The sequence below is a fragment of the Macaca mulatta genome, chromosome 18 (genome assembly GCF_049350105.2).
Source record: "Macaca mulatta isolate MMU2019108-1 chromosome 18, T2T-MMU8v2.0, whole genome shotgun sequence".
NCBI classification, from domain to species: domain Eukaryota; kingdom Metazoa; phylum Chordata; class Mammalia; order Primates; family Cercopithecidae; genus Macaca; species Macaca mulatta.
Genome location: NC_133423.1, coordinates 3,395,962 through 3,415,651, shown reverse-complemented (window position 1 = coordinate 3,415,651; position 19,690 = coordinate 3,395,962). Strand labels below are relative to the sequence as shown.

General features: G+C 39.6%; 2 pseudogenes; both read right to left on the bottom strand.

The window, feature by feature from the left end:
• Window positions 1-19,690, bottom strand: part of LOC106994552 (transcription factor TFIIIB component B'' homolog) — a 69,840-nt pseudogene that overhangs the window by 17,401 nt on the left and 32,749 nt on the right.
• On the bottom strand, window positions 2,814-2,939 carry LOC114673891 (small nucleolar RNA SNORA25; annotated as a pseudogene).

Here is a 19,690-nt window from a genome sequence, read left to right as displayed (position 1 = left end):
AGAGGTGTTTATAGTATTCTCTGATAGTAGTTGGCATTTCTGTGGGATCAGTGGTGATATCCCCTTTATCAGTTTTTATTGTGTCTATTTGATTCTTCTCTCTTTTCTTCTTTATTAGTCTGGCTGGTGGTCTATCTATTTTGTTAATCTTTTCAAAAAACCAACTCCTCGATTCATTGATTTTTTGAAGGGTTTTTTTTGTGTCTCTATCTCCTTCAGTTCTGCTCTGATCTTAGTTATTTCTTGTCTTCTGCTAGCTTTTGAATTTGTTTGCTCTTGCTTCTCTAGTTCTTTTAATTGTGATGTTAGGGTGTCAATTTTAGATTTTTCCTCCTTTCTCCTGTGGGAACTTAGTACTATAAATTTCCTTGTAAACACTGCTTTAGCTGTGTCCCAGAGATTCTGGTACGTTGTGTCTTTGTTCTCACTGGTTTCAAAGAACTTATTTGTTTCTGTCTTAATTTCATTATTTACCCAGTAGTTATTCAGGAGCAGGTTGTTCAGTTTTCATGTAGTTGTGCAGTTTTTAGTGAGTTTCTTAATCCTGAGTTTTAATTTGATTGCACTGTGGTCTGAGAGAATGTTTGTTATGATTTCTGTTCTTTTGCATTTGCTGAGGAGTGTTTTACTTCCAATTATGTGGTCAATTGTAGAATAAGTGTGCTGTGGTGCTAAGAAGAATGTATATTCTGTTGATGTGGGGTGGAGAGTGCTGTAGATGTCTATTAGGTCTGTTTGGTCTAGAGCTGAGTTCAAGTCCTGAATATCCTTGTTAATTTTCTGTCTCATTGATCTAATATTGACAGTGGGGTGTTAAAGTCTCCCACTATTATTGTATGGGAGTCTAGGTCTCTCTGTAGGTCTCTAAGAACTTGCTTTATGAACATGGTATGTAGACCAATGGAACAGAACAGAGGCCTCAGAAATAATGCCACATATCTGCAACCATCTGATCTTTGACAAACCTGACAAAAACAAGCAATGGGAAAAGGATTTCCTATTTAATAAATGGTGTTGGGAAAACTGGCTAGCCATATGTGCAAAACTGAAACTGGCCCTCTTCCTTATACCTTATACAAAAATTAACTCAAGATGGATTAAAGACTTAAATGTAAGTCCTAAAACCATAAAAACCCTAGAAGAAAACCTAGACAGTGCCATTCAGGTCATAGGCAGGCGCAAAGACTTCATGACTAAAATGCCAAAAGCAATGGCAACAAAAGCCAAAATTGACACATGGGATCTAATTAAACTAAAGAGCTTCTGCACAGCAAAATAAATGACCACCAGAGTGAACAGACAACCTACAGAATGGGAGAACATTTTTGCAATCTATTCATGTGACAAAGGGCTAATACCCAGAATCTACAAGGAACTTAAACAAATTTACAAGAAAAAACCAAGCCAGTCAAAAAGTGGACAAAGGATATGAACAGACAATCCTCAAAAGAAGATATTTATGCAGCCAACAAACATGAAAGAAAGCTCCTCATCACTGGTCATTAGAGAAACGCAAATCAAAACCACAATGAGATGCCAACTCGTGCCAGTTAGAATGGCGATCATTAAAAAGTCAGGAAACAACAGATGCTGGAGAGGATGTGGAGAAATAGGAACGCTTTTGCACTGTTGGTGGGAGTGTAAATTAGTTCAACCATTGTGGAAGACAGCGTGGTAATTCCTCAATCTAGAACCAGGAATACCATTTGACTCAGCAATCCCATTACTGAGTATATACCCAAAGGTTTATAAATCATTCTATAAAGACACAAGCACACATATGTTTACTGGAGTACTATTTGCAATAGCAAAGACTTGGAACCAACCCAAATGCCCATCAATGATAGACTGGATAAATAAAATGTGGCACATATACACCGTGAAATACCATGCAGCCATAAAAAAGAATGAGTTCGTGTCCTTTGCAGGGACATGGATGAAGCTGGAACTCATCATTCTCAGCAAATTAACACAGGAACAGAAAACCAAACATTGCATGTTCTCTCTCATAAGTGGGAGTTGAACAATGAGAACACATGGACACAGGGAGGGGAACATCACACACCGGGGCCTTTCGGTGGTTGGGGGGCTAGGAGGGGGATAGTATTAGGAGAAATATCTAATGTAGGTGACGGGTTGATGGTTGCAGCAAACCACAATGGCACCTGTGTACCTATGCAACAAACCCGCATGTTCTGCACATCTATCGCAGAACTTAAAGTATAAAAAAAAGTGAAAAAAATTTAAATCTCTTTGTTATATTTATCTAATACATTTCTGAGTTTTCCATGTTATTTTAAAGATCACTGAGTTTTCTTAAAACTGCTATTTTGAATTATTGATCAGAGAGCTCATCTACTCCCCTCTAGTTAGGGTCAGTCACTGGCAACTTAATCTGTCTGGGGAGGTCCTGGTTTCCTGTTTGCTATTGTTTCCTGTGGATGTACATCTGGTTTTGCGGTGAAAAATTAGCTATTTATTTGTTTTCTCTGCCTGGCTTGTTTTGATTTTTATTGGGTATGTTTGTTCAGAGATTTCTTTGCGATATACCTGTCTTTTTTTGCTAGGTCACTGCCTCTTCTTGGTCTCTTTAAAGAATCAGCTTTTGGTTTCATCAATTTTTTTCCATTGTTTTTCTGTTTCAAATTTTATTGATTTTGGTTCTTATCTTTATTATTTAGCCCTTCTGCTTACTGTGGGTCTATTTCTTTTTTCCTTTAAAAAAAAGAAAATCTACTTAAACTTTGAGAAATGTATTTACTTTCCCACATCAACAATTATGGATTATCATGTCATAATTATAAACGGCTAAGTCTTATACTTCCTCAGGAAAGTATTGCACCATTCAGTGCTATGGATCCTACAGAGAATTTCAGTCCTTGGTCATATTGTTAATAGCTCTTAGCTTCACAGCCCCATGAGCCTCATTGAAATGTCCTTTATTTTTTCTAGTTTCTTAAAGTGGAAACTATATGATTGAGTTTAGACCTTTTAATTTTCTAATTAAATATTTAATGCTCAAGTTTCCCTGTGAGCACTATTTTAGCAAGGATTTTCATATGTTATATCACCATTTCATTCAGTTTAAAAAATGTTTTTCAAAAATTTCTGTCAATCTGTTGTTTGGCCCCTTGGTTATTTGAAAGTGTGCTTTTGATTTCCAGGTGCTTGGAGATTTAAAAATGTGTCATCTGGGTTTTTTTTAATACTTCTAATAGTTTTTCCACATCTGGGTTTTTTAAACTTTTAGTTCTAATAGTTTTTCCTTCATGTATTTTGGAGCTCTGTTAGGTGTATGCTCATTTAAGGCTCTTATGTTTTCTTGATTACTTTATCCTTTTTCTGTATAAAATAACTTATTTACATAATTTATATATATACATATATATATAACACAACTTCTTTAGAACAAGAAAATTTATAAATGACATGATTTTTTTTGTCAAAGACTTCGTCAAGCAAGAGAGTACACACGGGCACTTTTGTTTCAAATAACATGATGGTAAACAATGGATATTAATATTTTTGTCATGCCTCAACCATTTACCGACAATTAGGCGTCAAACCCTCAGGTTGATCACTTGCTAAAACATAAGTGTTTAGGAGAAAAAGTCAAGAAAAGATGAAAACCATTAATCATATCTTCTTTAAAATTTATGAAATAAATTCTTCGCAACATCTTCTTTACATGAATCAGGCCTAACATAGTTCTTGCCACCATGTAAGGTAAATACACTGATTAACTTTCTCTTTTCCAAAATTAGGTTTAAGGATATAGTGGTAGGATAATTTAGCTGGCTGACTTGATTCTCTAATACAGTGAGTCCCTGTATTCTTTATATAGCAAGAAATTCTATCTTCTATAAAACTAGCTTATTATATATTAAAAAGAGACCGTTGTTAAAGTTAAAAATTATTATTACACAAGGATAAATAATAGTTTAATCATGGCAATCTAACTCCCAAACTAACGTTAAGAGAATGAAATCTTTCCAGAATATGAGTTTTAAAAACTTACAAAAACAGGGTATTAAAATAGCAATGTGATTTACTACCATGATTTCTCTGACATATTAATCACGAAATAAATGCCTACTTGTAGACAGTTTCCACTCAGAATTATATAGCCTCCTGTCTGACAAAATGATAAGCCATAAATTTCACTAAAAGACAATGAGAAAGAAGTGCTCTCATAGCAGTAGTTTCAATAAATTAGCATAACTGTTATACCTGCTGAGACATAATTCTCTTCTGTTAAGGAATTTAAAAACTGGCCACCATTTTTTCAATATACAAACTTAATTATCTAGACTCTAAAATATCTTCCCAATTGAAATACTGATCATTACATAATACAATGAACACAGTTCTAACTTTTAGGCACAACTCATGACTTCAGTGACAAATAACTCATACCTACAGACATCAGCACCTTAGGGTAAGAAAACTTGGGGTCTAATATAGCGGTCAAACTAAAAGGCCAGTCCAGCAACAGTCCTTCATTCAAGTACCGTCCATGGCTTCTTTCACACTGAAATTGCAGAGCGGAGTAGCTGCCAGACAGACCCTCTGGCCTGCAAACCCAAAATAGTTTGCAGAAGGTTTCCAACTCTTGAGATAATATATTATCAATCCAAGAGGCTTTTCAAATAAAATCAGAGTAAATTTGCCGTTTGAGAAGTCTAAAGGGAACCACTACAGATCTGCTTGAGTAGATCGTAGAATTATACGTGTCAATCATCAAATCTTGAAATTAAAACCTTAAATTCATATTGATGATAATCACTAACTTTATTTTTAATTTATTATTATACTTTAAATTCTAGGGTGCATGTGCACAATGGGCAGGTTTGTTACATATGTATACATGTGCCATGTTGGTGTGCTGCACCCATTAGCTCGTCATGTACATTAGGTATTTCTTCTAATGCTATCCCTACCCCCTACCCCCACCCCATGTCAGGCCCTGCTGTGTGATGTGTTCCCCACCCTGTGTCCAAATATTCTCATTGTTCAATTCCCACCTATGAGTGAGAACATGCAGTAAGTCTTATTTTCTATTTTTAACATCATGATTGTGTTCCATGCTTAAAGATCTAAGTGTTTCTTGAGAATTTAATGGTAAAAAAATCTATGAAGAAATTGGCTTTTTAAAAACTAATATATGTCTGTGCGTGTACAAAGGAGATTGCGTTTTGTATGAAAATTTGTCTCATAAAGTTGAGTTTCCCCTACCCTCATGAAAATCCTGAGAATATCCCAGAAATAAGAAAAACAGAAAAATTCACAATACAAAGTCAATACATTAAATTTAGGGAAAAAAGTATTCCAAACATATACTGGCCAAACATTTTTAGTTATATCATTTTAAATATATTTAAAAGTAAAGAGAAAAAGGAGACAAACATAAAATTGTTAATGCCTTCTTTATAATCTGAGGGGTGAAAATAGCTAAAACTGAATATCCTTTTAAATAAAAAATGTAAAAATAAATAAGCTCTTTGTTGTGTCATCTTTAGAAATAATTATGTTTAAATACTAGTTTTTCAATTAGGACTCATGTTACATCACCATAAACTGAAAAAGTATGTGTTTTTCAGTCAGACAAACAGCTGATAATAGAAAAGTTATCTAACATTTACCATACTAAAGTGGAGTTTGACAATTTGTTTTCATATACAGTCATGTGTCCCTTAACTATATGTTCTAAGAAATGCCTTGTTAGGTGATCTTGTGTGGAACAACGCTGAGTGTACTTACAAACACTGAGATGTACAGACTGCTGCACACCCTACAGTCCGAGGCTATGTGGTATAGCCTATCACTCCTTGGCTACAAACCTCTATAGTGTGTTACTGTGTTGAATACTGTAGGCAGTTGTAACGCAATAGTAAGTATCCGTGTATCTAAACAGGTCTAAACATAAAAGAGCAACGCACTGTGTTATGATGGCTATAATGTCACTAGATGATAGGAATTTTTTATCTCCATTTTAATTGTATGGGACCACTGTCATATATGCGATCTGTCATTGACTTAAACATCATGTGAAAAATGACTGTACTTAGAAGCAACTGAAAAGGTCTTCATCCTTCATCATCTTCCTCTAAAAATAAAAATAAACTTCACAAAAGAAGTTTCTAAACATTAAATATGATACAATCAACCCCCAAATCTGTCTGCAATGCAATTCATACAGAGACATATATCCACAACATTCCCAAATGTCCATGTGTGCTTAGCACAGGAAGAGTCAAATTGTAAACAAGAGTTGTTATTTCTGTCTGAGAAAGCAGTCTTAATTGCTTGCTCTTTGCAAAATGCTAAATCAATCAGAATGAAAGGAACCTCAGGAATGTTTTCCACTGATTACAAAAGCTTCAAATCAAGCTCATTAAATATTCAAAATCAACCTAAAGAAAAATAGACATTGATGTTTTGCTCTAAATACTGTTTTGTTGATGTAATTGACTCTGGAAATCCTAGACTTAATTTTAAAAAGAAAAAGACAAAAGATTGTTTTCTTCTGTTTCATCCACTTCAATGAAGACATCATTGAAGAAATATTCAGAGACCGTGGTTGGCTTCCCTTCAGGGGCCTCTTTTGGCCACTTTTGTGTCCTTCTTTCAGTAAGGGCTGATCACAAAAAACCTGAGTTGATGAGCTGCTAATATTCTCAGATTGAGTATTAATAACTCTTGGAGATGCAAGCAGATCAGAGGACTCCTGCTTCTTTTTCTGGCTTTCACTGGATGCATTGGATCTTTTCAGATTCTGTCTTAATGCAGGTATAAGAGGCTTTCGGCGTTTCTTACTATAGACCTGACTAGGTCCATCAGATTCCAAACTATTCTTTGAACACGTGAAAGATAAAACATCCCAAGGGTCTTCTGCCAGGTCTGGATAGTGGGGCTTTTGAAGATGATGTTCTGCTGTCCATTTGCTCAGACTTAGGAGCAGCGTCACTTCTTTCTTCCTTATCAGACACAATCATTTCATTCTGAGGTAACTGAGGCACAGTCTTGTCTATGTGTGTATCGGGAGATCTAGATCCTGTACTCCGAAAAGTTGGTTCAACTTGCTCTGTTTGAGGTTCTGGAGTTGTCAATGTGCTTCCTGAGGTAGGAAAAATATCTTGTCCCTTGCGAGACTCCCCTGTTTCCTCAAAAACCTTTGTTAATTCCTTTGAGTGCACCTCAGAGGTCTATGCTTGACAATCATCTCTTAAAGTGAGTGAACAGTTTTTGGCAGGAAGAACGTGGTCATTTTCATCAAGCCTGCAATGAAATCTCTTCCTAGGTGCAAGATCTAAATTATCAGGAAGCTTTTTAGAATCACCTCTTTCAAAAATAGATAAACCCATGTCATCTTGACCAACTGAAGTTGCTGGGAAACAAATACTCATGCCACCCCTTTCTTCAGTATTCACGGATTTGACCAATACGGGAGCTGGCAGTGAAGGGTTTTGGCATTAACTGTGCGGTGGCTTCGGTTATTTCTTCTACTCTCCAGTAGTTTAATGGAAAAAGGAGATTGGTTGGATTTCCACCGGAGTTAAAATAAATGCTTGTTCATCTTCTCCATCTTGAGGTACATTAGCAACTGGATTCACTGTTAGGTCTTGAGGACTGATTATATTTTCTTGTTGGACTTCTGGAATACTTATTGGTGTTTACCCTGGCACAGGAAGTGTAAGCACATTGTCTCCTTTAGAGTCCTTTATCTGGGGCTTTTCAAATTTTCAAAGAATTTTCAAAAGAATTTTCACCAAGACCCCTCTGCAAACCAAGTGTGCAGGGCTGTGTCTCAGAGGAAGCAACTGGAGCAACTGACAACACGTGAGCCTCTTGAGAGCGCTCTTCTTGATTTTCATTTCTCTCAGTTAGGTTTACTTCTTGAGAAATCCTGGTCCCTTGGATACCACGTACGCATGCCGATTTGCTCTGTTCTTTATTCTCTGCTGTTGTAACTGGTCTGAGGTTTTTATCTTCTAGTTCTGTTGCTTCGGAAGCATTTTTCTCTGTTTCTCTTTGAGTTTCCAGTTCTTCCCCATTGGTTACACAGAAACTGGAAACTTCCTGATAATCATCAAACCTGTTGGTCCCTAAAATCTTCTCAAGATTTGGTTTAGGCTTGGCAAATCTACTTCTTACTCTCAAATTACTGGTCACTTTAGAAGTTGTATTCCTGGTTGGTGTAGCATTCTTCTTTCCTTTCTCCATTAAACTAATTTATTCTCTGGAACTTTGTTCCTCCAATACAATCTTGTTTTCTTCAAATGATGAGGGAGATGTAGTAATGACAGATGAAGAGAGCTCCTGACATTCATGAACAATTTTGTGATTTATATTATCTAGGCTAAAAGGAATATGGCTTTTATTCTTTGAATGAACATGAGGGAGTATACATACTCCTACATCACCCTGTTCAGTACTGATTTCTGACTGCAATACTAGATCTCACATTGCAGCTTTGGTGCTTCCATCATTGGTACCTTGTTCATCTTGGATATGTTCACCTACGTGTGTGTGTGTTTGTGTGTGTGTGTGTGTTTTATCCCTGGTAACTTTTTTGTTTTAAACTTGATTTGTTTTAATGTTAATAGAGACACTCTAGTTTTCTTTTGCATTGTGGATATTTGTCCTTTCATTTACTTTTAATATGCCTATACCATTATAGTTAAAGTAAATTTTCTTAAGGCAGAATCCAGTTGGATCTTGGTTTTGTTTTTTTTTTAAGTCAACCCAGCAATTTCTGTCTGTTAGTGTCATTAGATCTCTTAATTTAATAATCGAAATGTGTTTAGACCTATTGTTTTATTATTTTATTTTTATTCTTTTTTATTTTTCTGACCTCCTCTCTTTGCTTTCTTTTTCATTATTTGAACCTGTACATTTATATGTATTTTCCTATTGGTTCTTTTTCTCTGGGGATCTCTGACTAATTCATTTTTTTCTTTTTTCAATATCAGTTTTGCTTTCAAAGCTTTTGCTCTGTTGTTTAGAAATATTTTCAGAGTTTTAGCCACTGTCCTTGGCACACAGTGCTGTTGACTGGTCCTACCTGCAGGGTGAAGCAAGGAGAGAAAATGAATAGAAAAAAAGGATTTTTATCCTCCTCAATCTTTGTACAACTAGAGCTTCCTTTTATGGCTGTTCTCTTTAATAGGTGGGTTTTCTCTTACGATTTGTATGTAGTGCAACTCTGTAACTGAGGCAGCCCTCATGGCAGGCCTGGAGAGAGAGACAGAGAGGGAGAGAGAGAAAGAGAGAGACAGAGGGAGAGAGAGAGGAAAAAATAATTTCTCCCATTCTCTGGAAGCTCAGAGAAGCCCATTGTTCCAGTTCTCTGTTGATAAGGACAGTCTCTTCTTAAGATTTTGTTGTCCGTTTGTATTGTTCAGTGACCTGCCTTAGCCAGCCTATGCTTGGGTCAAAGCTGGAGATAAAAGAAAAACACACACACAAAAAAAACAGAAAAAACCAAAACAAAACAAAACAAGAAATGCACTGTGGTCTGCTTGCTGTTATTTTCGATAGATCAGTATTTGTATTTTGTTTGTGGTTTTTAGTTGCACTTTGTGGTATCCATAGTTTGCAGTGAGTTACTCCATTTTGGGTAGAGTTAGAAACTTGAATCCTTTATTTTTAAAAAATTATTTAGCAATTTGGGATTATTTCACAACTCAAAAGCAATGAATAATTGAAATTATTTCTGAATCTTTAATGACACCTTACTTCTAAGGAAAATCCATGAAATGTGTTAAGTGTAGAATTAGGAAATTTCATTTTCAGCTTTTATGACATCACCAGTGTAATAATTTTCCAAAACAGAAACAACATCATATTTCTTACATTTGAAATTTTTTTTCTCTGACTACAATAAAGTGATAGGTAAATCATTGTGAATACAAGTAATTAATGCCTTTAGAGAGATGAACAAGGAACAACTACTTGGTTGGAAAGATCTTGAGTGTATGGTTACTGTTAGCACAGAGGCTGAAGATGTTTAGTTTACGTGTATTATTTTACTTCTATTCTAATAAATGTCACAAAACAATACTAAGTAGCATAATCTACTAGTGCAGTATGGAACATATATCTTGTGGAAATACATTGCCCAACAGAGGCATTGTATGGTGTATAAAATAAAATAAAACATAATAAAAGAGAAACAACTAATGATTTTGGATCTGAATTATAGTGTTTTCCATCTTTAAGGCTAATATAGAATTTTATGATGAGAATTTTCAGACCATTATATATATATTTTCATGAATATTGATAATAAGTAGTAGGCTAAAAGCCCTTTTACATACAGTGGGTTAAATTAGGTTTAATGTTGTATATTCCAGAAATAAGGTAATAAAATGAGTTCATTCTAGACCCCCTAGAAAATCAATGATACAGCATCTTACCTTGTGATCAAACCTGGCAACAAAGAGCCTAGCCCCAAAACACAGAAGGAGATTCTTTTAACGAACAATAATGCTTACCTTTTAAAAAAAACATAATTTCAACTTTTATTGTAGATACAGGGGGTTGTGTAGGTTTGTTACATGGGTATGTTACGTGATGCTAAGGTTTAGGGTACAAATGATCCGGTCACCCAGGCAGTGAGTACAGTCCCCAAGACGTAGTTTTTAAGCCCATCCCCTACTCCTTTCCTCCCTCCTCTAGAAGTCCGCAGTGACTGCTGTTCTCAGCTTCATGTCCCTGTGTGCTCAATGTTTATCTCCCACGTATAAGTGAGAACATGTGGTATTTGGTTTTCTGTCCTGCATTCATTATTTTAGGATTATGGCCTCCACCTACATCCATGTTGCTGTAAAGAACATGATTTCATTCTTTTCAAGGCTGTGTAGTATTCCACGAGGTATAGGTACCATATTTTCTTATTCAATCCACCATTGATGGGCACCTAGGCTGATTCTATATCTTTGCTATTGTAAATCATTCTGTGATGGACATGGAGAGTCTTGTCTTTTTGGTAAAATGATTTATTTTCTTTTGGATATATACCCAGTAATGGGATTTCTGGCTTGAATAGTAGCTCTGTTTTTAGTTATTTGATAAATCTCCAAACTGCTTTCCACAGTGGCTGAACTAACTTACATTCCCCCAGCAGTGTGTAGGCATTCCCTCTTCTCTGCAGCCTTGCCAGCATCCATTACTATTGGACTTTTTATAATAGCCATTCTGTCTGGTGTGAGATGATAGCTCATGGTGGTTTTGATTTGCATTTCTCTGAGCGTTAGTGACGATGAACATTTTTTCATATGTTTGTTGGCTGCTTGTATTTATTCTTTTGAGAGGTGTCTGTTTATGATCTTTTCTTACTTTAGACTCACATGTTGTTAACCTGCTCCGTGTAACAAGCAAACTGTGAAATGCTTTCAGGTGCTCAATACATAAGTGTATGAAGGTACCGAAAGCAGCATTATAAATGTAATGATTTAACTCGCTGAAAACTAAAAGTCATGTATTCAGTGTCAGTTCTAATTTTGATAAAAAATTTGTTTAAAGAATAACAAAATATTACTATTTTTCAAATGAGGGTAATTGTCAATTTTAGATTAAATGATGTATAATAGCATATCATATATTAATGGAAGGTATGATTTGACATAAAATAAAGCTTAGTTCATGAAAATCAAGGTTGCTTTTTTTTTAAAAAAATAGTAAAGCATGTTCAAATAGAATTTATTTTGTAAATGTAAGAATGTCTAGGCCGGGTGCGGTGGCTCACGCCTGTAATCCCAGCACTTCGGGAGGCTGAGATGGGCAGATCACGAGGTCAGGAGATCAAGACCATCCTGGCTAACATGGTGAAACCCCATCTCTACTAAAACAAAACAAAACAATTAGCCAGGCGTGATGGCAGGCGCCTGTAGTCCCAGCTACTCGGGAGGCTGAGGCAGGAGAATGGTGTGAACCCAGGAGGCGGAGCTTGCAGTGAGCAAAGATAGCATGACAGCACTCCAGCCTGGGAGACCCAGTGAGACTCCGTCTCAAAAAAAAAAAAAAAGTCTTAAAGTTAGGATTTATCTTATATTACTCATTATTGTTGTCTTTGGAGAAAAAATATCATCACATAAACCCAGACCAGGCATTTTAAAAATATCAGTCATTAAAAAAAATCTATCCTTGATAAATAAATCCACAATAGAAAAATCCATTTTTTTTAAAGGAGAATGTAAACACATCTCAAAGCCTAACTTGTTAGCTTTTAAATATGGTAATAACCAAACCTTGCACAGTTCTTGAAGAGTACGGGCTAGGTTCCAGGTAAATATCAGACTAGAAAGATGAATAAGATCTCATGTCTGCTTTTGAGAAGCTTCTCCTGCAGATTCTTACAGTCCCAGTTCTGCTGTGGTTTGTGAATGGAGGAGCAGGATCACAGAAGGAACCATCTCTGCTGACTTTTAGAGAGGGTGATGTGTAATGAAGGTATTTGTTTTTTAATTATCATAGTACCTAATGTCATTTTTTTTTTTTGCAAAAATAAATTACTAAAGACTTGTAAACTAGATCAATTGCCGTGGCTCATACGTGTAATCCCAGATGTGAGCCACTGTGACTGGGAGGCCGATGCAGGAGGATTGTTTGAGTCAGGAGTTTGAGTCTAGCCCACGCAATATAGTGAGACCTTGTCTCTATAAAAAATACAAAAAAAAAAAAAAAAAGCCGGATGTGTAATGCTTGCCTGTGGTTTCAGCTGCTTGGGAGGCTGAGGTGGGAGGTTCACTTGAGCCCAGGAGGTTGAGGATGCAGTGAGCTGAGGTTGCACCACTGCACTCCAGCCTGGGCAACAGAGCAAGATCCTCTCTCAAAAGCCAGACCAAATCAAATTAAAACAAATAAAAACACTTGAAATCTAGCAGAGCCAACAAATATACAGCATCTTCTACAGATTTTTAGCTTCCAGTACTAATAAGGGCATCCTGGAAGGGTGATCCTCCATGTTTTCTACATAATGGTTTCAATATGCTCACTGGTTTGAGTCTTTACTGAGTAGGTTGTCATTTGGGCCTGCATGACCTCTCCTGATTTTGAATTGTAATAATAAAATAATTGTGTTATATTTTCCATTGTGAAGTTCCCCATGTGTTTGAACATAGAAAGCATTATTGGAGATTTCCACTTGTGACCAAGGAAACTCAATTAGGTTTTACCTTTAATTTTTTATGTCGTTGTGGCTGGTGTAATGAAAAGGTTGTCCAAGCCTTTGAAACAAAAGTGCTCGTCTTTGCTCTTTCTGTGTTTGTGGAATCTTTGCTCTGCCTGTGTCTAAGGAACACTGCCATTTTGTGGATCAGAGCATGTAAAAAGCCAAATAAATGAGAAAAACTATTTGAATGTCATGTCTCTCCCCAAGCAGTAACATTAACGTGTTTATGCAATAAGCCCTTTTACCAAATTTGCTTATTGAGGCACCTCCTGCAGGCGTGACACTGTGACGGTCTTGGATGCCCCAGGATCCCTCACAGCTTTTCTGGTGGACGCATGAACCTGGCAGGGCCAGGGAATCCATTCCCAAGGGGACGTCCTTGACCAAGGGCAAACAGAGGCTGCAGGTGAGCACTCCCCTTCCAGGGGCTCAGATGGGACAGTGACTTGCATGCTCATGGCTCTGCACGGTAGCCTGGTCCATGAAACGCTGGTTCTTGCCGAAGAGACCAGCTCCATCACACACTCTTGCACTCTTGTTCTGCCTCTGCTGTTTTGCTCTTCCTCCTCCCTCTGGTCTGCAGTCCCATGAATCCATGCTGTTCATTCTGCCCAGGCCCCAGCACCCCTCCCTGCCTCTGTGGACCAATTGCTGCCACAGCCCACACGTGGACTGACCACAAAGCTGCAGGCTTCCAGTTAGAGAGGGATCCCCAGAGAGCATTTCCTCTGAGCAGTGCCTCTGTTTCATGGACTCCTAACACCCCACGTGTCTCCTTTGTAGAACTCATCACAGTTCTGGAAACGGGCTCATGCTTCCTGCTCTATCCACGGCACAAGCACTCCATCTTTCCTGTAACATAGTAGAGACAATCAATAATCACTGCCCAATGCATGGATAGAGGGGCTTTCAATTTGATTCCCTCCCTTCAATCATGCCTACCGTGGAATCATCCTCCATATCACAGCGACTCATCCATTTAAAACTCAGCCCTGCCCATGGGGCTCCCTTGCTGTCTCTCCTCAGGACGTCTCTATTGGCTGTAAAGGCCTCTCCCGGAGAAGCCTCACACCTGTCAGTGGCTCCTCCCCACCGTGCCCCCACGTACCTCTGCATGCACGGGTGTGTCTTCATCCTTCTACCTTGGCTCCTCCGTCTCAGTCTCTGGATGACCCTTGGTAGCTTTTACTTTCCTAGTTATCCTCAATCACTTGGCCAGTAAATGCCCCTTTGCACCTTGAGTGTGGAGATAACGCGTCCCTAACATCTTAAAAAAATTCCATAGGTTTTTTGAGGAACAGGTGGTATTTAGTTACAGGATAAGTTCTTTAGCAGTGATTTGTGAGATTTGGGTGCGCCCATCTCCCAAGCAGTATACACTGAACCCAATTTGTAGTCTTTTATCTCTCCCTTCCCACCCTTTCCCCGTGAGTCCCTAAAGCCCATTGTGTCCTTCTTCCGGCTCTTATTGTGACTGCATTACCTGGCACGTAACAGTTTTTGTGTTAGTTTCCGTAATAGACTCCGAGCTCTCCAAGGTGGATTCTTTGTTCCTTTTCCACACCTGCCTCCATCATCGAGCGTGACCGCAGGAGCTCTCCAGACGCATCTTCCGGGTCAAGGTCTAATTTAGGTAAAGAGTGAACTGGACAGAATCAGAGTGTGGCCTCTGGAACAATAGTGCCAGGTCCTGGGTTATCAGCAAAGCTGGTGCTTGGCTTATTCCAGTGAGCTGGGGGAATTTTTCCGGCAACAGAAGGATCGTTTTTCCCAGGTGGTAATTCTGTTGCTCATCAGGGTCAAACGTGTGTGATTCTGATTCCACGTGTGCAGAAGGTGGTGCTGTGCACCTCTGGTGATATGCGGAAATCTAGCACACGCTCAGTGGTGATTGCTGAGATTGGGTTCAGGGACCGTCCTGGAGCACCTTAATGCTTGGTACATCTGCCATTTAAAAATGACAAATGGGCCGGGCGCGGTGGCTCACGCCTGTAATCCCAGCACTTTGGGAGGCCGAGACGGGCGGATCACGAGGTCAGGAGATCGAGACCATCCTGGCTAACACGGTGAAACCCCGTCTCTACTAAAAAATACAAAAAACTAGCCGGGCGAGGTGGCGGGCGCCTGTAGTCCCAGCTACTCGGGAGGCTGAGGCAGGAGAATGGCGTGAACCCGGGAGGCGGAGCTTGCAGTGAGCTGAGATCCGGCCACCGCACTCCAGCCTGGGTGACAGAGCGAGACTCCGTCTCAAAAAATAAAAAAAAAATCAAAATTAAAAATGACAGGATTTCCCACCAGGACATTGTGACACGTGTCTGCCTCTCTCACTCGTTGGCATGGGACTGGGCATGACTCGTTATTTTCAATGAAACCAAATTGGTTGGAAAACAGTCAGGAATGAGGTGTTCTGTGTCTAGGTGACTCTCAGGGAACTATTGCCATGGATGGAGCCTCTGGCATAGGACGTTCACCCTGCTGGAAAAACCTTATATTTGGTGGACACTGGCACAAGCAGGCAGTGAGGTGTCCAAAAGAAAGTGACCAGGCATAGCACAGGCTAAACAAAGGATGGTGGCCAGGAATCCAATGGGCAGCGCTCACAGCTGCGAATGAGGAGCGGGGCCGCCCTGTGCCGTGGGTACCCTGCACAGTAGAGCCATCGTGGGCATGGAGGGCTGTGGTCAGGGGCTTTGCAGGGGAGGGCACGCTGGGCTCCGCGTGGAAAGTGCAGGGCGCAGGGAGCCCCTGTTTCGGGCCGAGGTTTCTGCTGGCTGCTGGAGCTGAGATTAAACACAGTGACAGTCACTTTCCGCAGCTCTGGGAAGGCAAAACCCTGTCTCTACTAAAAATACAAAAATTAGCCAGAGGTGGTGGCAGGCGCCTGTAATCCCAGCTACTTGGAAAGCTGAGGCGGGAGGATCGCTTGAACTCGGGAGGCGGAGGTTGCAGTGAGCTGAGATCACACCACTGCACTCCAGCCTGGGCGACAGAGCCAGACTCTGTCTCAAAAATAAAAATAAAAATAAAAAAAGATTTCAATGGCCCTATATTTTTATGGGAAAGAAATTCTGAAGATCAATAAGAGGTGACCCTGTTTCTGATAGGAAGTCGCCGGGGAAATGGTTGCCTGTGGGTTCTTGTTCCTGAACATGCTGGGCAGGTAGCAGAGGGGAGAGGCTGCGACTGGGGACATGAGGAGAACAGACCCGAGAAGCGAAGTGAAAACCCAGCCAGAGTCAGCGCAGTCCCCTCAGATCAGTAACGCTACATGGAGGATCCCGTGTTAAAACTCTGCGTGTGTTCACAAAACCCAAACTGCTTCCTGAGGGAAGGAGAGAAGCAATAGTGTTTTTTTCCGAAAGGTTTGAGTCTGGATTATCCCATTAAAGATGACCTTGTTTTCTTTAACATTGTGCTATTTCCCTCCTCACTTGAGGATTCACTACCCTCTTCCCAAGTTCTGCAAACCTGAAAGGAATCAACACCCAGTTCCCCATAAACACTTAGACGATCTCATTCTCCTGCTTCTCTTTCAATGCTTCCTTCTGCAGCACCCTTTCTTCCGGCCATCCTTTCCTACTCGTAGGTCCTCATGTGGCTTCAGTATTTCTGTTATCTTACACTTCATGTGATCTTATGAAAATGCTTCTTTTTAATTTTTAAAAAATTATTTTTATTTCAATAGATTTTTGGGGGAACAGGTTGTATGTGGTTACATGAGTCAGTTCCTTAGTGGTGATTTCAGAGATTTTGGTGCACCCATCCCCCAAGCAGTGTACACTGTACCCGATATGTAGTCTTCTATTCCTTGCTACCCTTTCCCCTGAGTCCCCAAAGTCCATTGTATCATTCTTAGGCCTTTACAACTTCATCTCTCAGCTCCCACTTATGAGTGAGAACATATGATGTTTGGTTTTCCGTTCCTGAGTTACTTCACTTAGAATAATGGTCTCCAGTCTTTTTAAAAAAAATTTCCCCCTTCACATTGAAAGAAGACTGCTGAGATTCTCTATTGTTCCTTCAGAGTTCTGAAAACTCTTCCCTGAGTTTTCAGATTCCTAGTAGAACAAGGTCAGTTTACCATACTGTTGTCTGGGTTTCATATTTTAGTCTTCTACCCTCAATATACCACCCAGGAGCTCACGGGAAGGTCAGGGCTCAGACTGGGAAAAAAGTGCCCAGCCTGGATTGGTGGAGACACCAAGAGAAAGGGGGAATTCTGAAATCCAGTGCTTCTACATTTCCCAGATTTGCACAATTTCTTCCTGAGTCTGTCTGAATAGGTAAGGCTGAACAACAGCAGTGGAAGAAAGACAGGGCCGTCCACCCTTCAGCCTCAGCTCTCCCCGTCAGCAGCTTGGCTGGTGCCGCTGCGAGGTGTGAGCGCCCATCTGAGGGCCCTGCTGGCTTCATGGCATTAACGCACTGTCTGTGGGCTTTTGTGTGTGTGCGTGTCATTGCAGCATTCTTCCAGCCTTGGTTATGACCCTGTGTTACAATTTGTGGGCAACGGTTCTAGTCCTGGTTTGCATTTTTAAAGCCTTGGTCTAATGAGTAGCTTCACTCACTTTAAAAACAAATTACCTTGTGGAATAGCTGATACACCAGCTCTGTTTCTTTCCATTTGACGTAGTCAGATTCCTGCTTATTGAGAAATATTGTGAATTTGAGTAAGGAGGTAGAACAAAGTTGTGAGGGCAAACTAGGGACTAGATCTGAATTAATTTCAAAATGTACTTTCTTCATAAACTGTTTTTGATTTATTTGAAAGACACTCATGATTTCAGGTATATTTAATAATGGAGTTATTAGGACAATATATATCCTAATAAGGATACTCATTCTCTAAATTTTCAGCAATGAAAATGCAGACTAACAGACAATATGTTTGTTTTTTAGAGTGAAATCAAATTATGTAAAATGTACCAAACCATTGGGTAGAACTTCTGACTTGAACTATTATGGAAATTTTGGATCTCTATTACAAAATCAAGAATTTTCAATAACACAGATGAGAAGAATAAAGTTCAATTTTTTTTTCTCTCTGTCACTAGGGATATTGATAATAAAAGTGTCTTTCAAACTCAACTGTAAAAATTTTCAAAGAGCTTTTCTCTGCACAGCACATTTGATTTTCAAAGAAGCTTAAAATATTATCAACATTGATAATTGTATTTTCTTAAGAAAGGCAGGGCCGGGCGCGGTGGCTCACGCCTGTAATCCCAGCACTTTGGGAAGCCGAGGTGGGCAGATCATGAGGTCAGGAGAGGGAGACCATCCTGGCTAACACGGTGAAACCCCATCTCTACTAAAAATACAAAAAATTAGCTGGGTGTGGTGGCACACACCTGTAGTCCTATCTTCTCAGGAGGCTGAGGCAGCAGAATCCCTTGAACCTGGGAGGAGAGGTTGCAGTGAGCCAAGATTGTGCCACTGCACTCCAGCCTGGGTGACAGAGCGAGACTCTCTTTTTTTTAAAAAAAGGGCAGGGCATGAACGGTGACGGTGACTCCGTATAGGAGACTGCAGGTCTTCCTGTGTGTTTCTAACAATCTCCTCTTTCTTCTGCTCAAGCCTGAGCCACAGTATTTCAAGATTGTGACCTCTAAAACTCCAGTTTGAAAAATCAAATCAAACCAAGCCAAAACAGAAACCTGACCCTATTACCCATTTTAGTTTTTCCCTATGGATAAAATAATGCTAAACACAACATATTAAGAAACACTAAAATTCTTGGAGTGATTTCTTTAAATCAGATACTGTGTAAGTGCTCCTTATAGATTATTTCAAATAATCCTGAAATGAATGCTTCGAGGTGCAAGTTATATGACAGCTATATCTTTTTTTTTTTTTTTTTTTTTTTTTTTTGAGACGGAGTCTCGCTCTGTCACCCAGGCTGGAGCGCAGTGGCCGGATCTCAGCTCACTGCAAGCTCTGCCTCCCGGGTTCACGCCATTCTCCTGCCTCAGTCTCCCGAGTAGCTGGGACTACAGGCGCCTGCCACCACGCCTGGCTAATTTTTTGTATTTTTAGTAGAGATGGGATTTCACTGTGTTAGCCAGGATGGTCTTGATCTCCTGACCTCGTAATCCGCCTGTCTCGGCCTCCCAAAGTGCTGGGATTACAGGCTTGAGCCACCGCGCCCGGCCGACAGCTATATCTTTTATAGAACACCCAGAAAAATTATGGTACACTGGAAAGATCAAACAATTTCATCCTTGACTCCACCGTGCCTTAAGTGCCAGGTCTGGCAGCCAGTTCTCAGCACTGCCCTCAGCAAGCAAGATGCCCAGAGCTGGAGAGGGGATGAGGAAAGCAGGCTTTTTGTGTCATTGTTTTTAAAGTACTGAATATACATAAATGCTTAGAGACTGTGAGGATGGAAGAAAACAACTGCATGGGACCACACGCAGTTTAAGGCAATTCCTGTTCATTTTGAAGTCCTTTGGTGTTTTCTCCCCATTCCTACATAACCAAAACCCTCAATCATCTTTCTTTGCCTTTTCTTTGTGTCAC